The 3,614-nt window shown below is 41.8% G+C and overlaps 1 pseudogene; it reads right to left on the bottom strand.

Annotated features, from left to right (window-relative positions):
- Positions 1-1,018: 1,018 nt before the first annotated feature.
- The window catches only part of LOC123063665 (glutamate--tRNA ligase, cytoplasmic-like), a 4,722-nt pseudogene continuing 2,126 nt past the window's right edge, over positions 1,019-3,614 (bottom strand).

Raw genomic sequence — 3,614 nt, 5'->3', positions numbered from 1 at the left:
GATTGCAATGACCACCGAAAGATCTTCACGAGGATTTTTTTTTCTCTCCCTAGAACCGGTGGTTACATTCTGTCGCTGTTGCTAAAAGTGTTCCTCTGAAGAACATTGTCGTCTGTGTGGGGTCATGAGATAGCTGGTGCGGATAAGGTCGTCATTTGTTATAGTTTACCGATCAAAGATTTGATCGCCTTAGGTATTTCCTTTTTCCTTGCTTAGGCATAGCTTTAGTCTTATATGACTTTGATACTTGTTGTCTGTGTGCATATTAATTATGCAGAGGCCGGGTATGTGCTATTTGTGTTTGTATCCTATTCATACTTTATATTGAGTAAATAAAATCCACCCATTGTCAAAAAATGTGCAATGTTGCACATTACCTTCTGTATCTTGTTTTTGAACCCTAGGAGTATGGAATAAATCTTTTAAAAGTTCGGGGAATAAAAACGCCGCATCCTCCCTCTTGGTCTCATGCGGACATGTGCCCTTGCCGGTATTTGTCGGCACGACAACCTTTCACTACTTTTTTTTATCGATATAACCTTTCACTACTTAATTTCCTATAGATGCTGCCCTTCCCCTATTCTTATTTTCATGCCTAAGCAAGGGTTCAGGTTCTACCAGTTCCAGTTAATTCCTCAATTAAAAAAAAGGTTCCAGTTAGTTCCTTGATTCCCAAATGTACAAAAATTTGTCCCAAAAAGAAGAAATGTAGAGATTGCAGGCATAGTTTATACCAAGTGAGAACAAAAATCAAGGGACATGGTCCCAGCCAGTGTAACAAGGTGCGAATGGTACAGAGAGAGAAAAACTGCCAAAATTAACCGTAGAAGTTTTGGGTGCAATTTAAAAGTAAAGCAAATTTTGCATGAAACGGTCAACATATATGGGAATCACACCAAATAGGTCCTACTAGGAAGACCATTTGGGTCACAATAGATCGGCATCTAGGAGTACAAAAAAAACGTGAGAACTTAAACAACACAGCATATGCTGAAGAGAGCAGAACGGCTCACAGATGTGGAGAAGATCAATCAATTATCATCTTGATATTTGTTCCGCAAATCTACAGGTCCTCAAAACATGCAAAAGGAACTACACAGCGACACTGAAGAACCGAAATCTGAAGTTCCATATTTCAGTCTGAGGATACCAATATGGTTGCAAGATTTTTGTCCAAAAAGTACCAACTATTTACCCAACATAACTTGTTGAAGCTAGGCTCCAGAAACAATCGACGTGGACTTCAGTCGACCATCGGGAATGGCAAAAAGCATGATTGGTTTTGATGACCCGACAAATGGAACATCACACCTGTAATAGCCTTTCCTTTCGAGCTGTACAACTTCTCCTCGCTTGATGTTCCGCATGTTTGGGTCTCCAAGAGCTAAAGCTTCTCGTCGGGTGCATGGGTTAAGATTTTCAAGGAACTTCTCACCTCCGGGCTTATCATCTTCTCCCAGTTCCAGCTGCAAAAGTGCCACATATTAGGACTAAAAGAACATGTAGATGTACCACTTAGGAATTAGGATTGACTGAGACAATATGGACACATTGATGGAAGAGATAAGTCGCCAAGCAACGCATAGTTGAACAGATTAATAAGTAAATAATGCAGCAAATAGGTAGTATAAGAAACGGTTCTGGTGCTCAAGTGACTGCAAGCCTACCGACTTGAACATAGAACATGATGCCTCACCTTTCTGTTGATGATTAGGTAGTCAAAATCCACCAAAGAGAGAGACACAAGGTCTTCAATATCTGATAGCCAGGTTAGCTTCAGCTTTGTCATCTTCACTGACCCGTCAGGATGGAGTTCACCAACTAGTTGAGTAATTGTTCCATCATCTGTCTTGATTTCTTTAATGATAGCATTTCCCCAGTCCATCAAAGTGACTTCCTCACCCACGCTAATGGCTGATGCATCAGCATACTCTAGCCAAATTCTGTTTGCGAACGTTATAGCCTTATTTCCAGCACCCTCACATTTCTTGTGCCTAGGTAAAATTCAAATGAATGGTACCTCTGGGCCATTAGTAAGTGAGGGCACACTTTTGTCCTTCAGCACAGCAGTATGCCTTCCACATACTGGATCAATTATCTTCTTGTTGATTGTCCAGAGTTTATCCCATTCCATGAGATTCAGATTCTTTGAAGCACCCTTCACAAATAGGAAATGCAAAAAAAAGAAAGGAGAGTTAATAACTCAAAACTTACACATAATAATAATAATAGAGAAGAAGATAACTCATTAGTAGATTACCTGCTCGAGTATAAACTGGATCAAGGCTTCAATCTTCAAGCCACGGCGTAATATGCCTTGTACAGTGGGAAAGCGTGCGTCAGTCCAGTCGTCCACCTTCTTGTTTTGTACAAACCAGCGAAGCGTGCGCTTGCTAAGGACGGTATAAATAAACCATATTCAGTCTGCTGAACTCAAAGATTTCAACCCTCCGCAGCCCCATGTCCTGAAGGATACGGTAGTACTGTGCGTTCCGATCATGATATTCACTTGAACGAAGAGCATGAGTCACTCCTTGCAATGCGTCAACAAATGGGCATGCAAAGTCATATGTTGGATAGACCTTGTATTTTGAGCCAACTCGGTGATGGGGATCAGGGTTGCAACGGTAGTAAACAGGATCTCGAAGTGATTTGTTGGGTTCCTGCATGTCAAGTTTACCACGCACACAGCACTGAGTACCCCTCTTGGTACCATTAACCATCTCACTCCACAACAACAAGTTCTCCTCAACAGTACTGTTTCTACATTTAGATTCCACACCGTCCCTCCTTTCAGTATTCATTTTATCCTTGGGTGTATCATCAACATATGCCTTTCCCTGCTTAATCAAACATTCGGCCATTTCCATTAGCTTTGGGAAATAATCCGATGTGTATGTAACTGCATCGTATTTAACTCCAAGGGTCTCAATATCCTTCAGGACGTTCTCAACAAATTCGCTGCTTTCTTTGGAAGGATTTGTGTCATCAAATCGAACTAAGAGACGTCCTTTATATCTATCTGCAAAATACTGGTTCAACAGTGCAGCCTTAGCATGACCAATGTGGAGATATCCGCTAGGCTCTGGGGCAAAACGTACGCAAACCTCCCCAACTTTTGCACCTGGGAGATCTATCTCATGACCTGAGGTGTTCTTCAAGCCAGGCATCTTTTCTTTCAGGCATGGTGCGGGAGATTTGCCAATTGCTCGCTTTCCAACATAAACAGATGTAACTTCCTCTAGTGCATAGTCTACAGCTACGCTGTTGAACCAACGGACAAGGTTTTGGTACTTCCTTGACCTCCTTAAACTTTCCCATCGTTGACCAGCTCGTGAAGAAAACAGTTGTGACCTCCAGGGTAAGACAAAGGGAGAGAACATTAAACTACACATGAACGAAAGAAGCCAGAAATTACCTCTGAGGTTTGACCACACTACAATGTCAGCAACTGTCAGACCATGACCAACCAAAAAGGTTCGAGATGCCAAGTATCCATCAAGAAATGAGCAAGCGGCTTCAAATTCAGAGCCTGAAAGAATGAGTGGTGCGTACTCGAGCCATTCATCAACCTACATAGGCATAATAACAGTGGCAACTTAGAATCTATGTTT

The sequence above is a fragment of the Triticum aestivum genome, chromosome 1A (assembly GCF_018294505.1).
Source record: "Triticum aestivum cultivar Chinese Spring chromosome 1A, IWGSC CS RefSeq v2.1, whole genome shotgun sequence".
Taxonomy (NCBI): domain Eukaryota; kingdom Viridiplantae; phylum Streptophyta; class Magnoliopsida; order Poales; family Poaceae; genus Triticum; species Triticum aestivum.
This window is presented reverse-complemented; position numbering and strand designations above follow the sequence as displayed.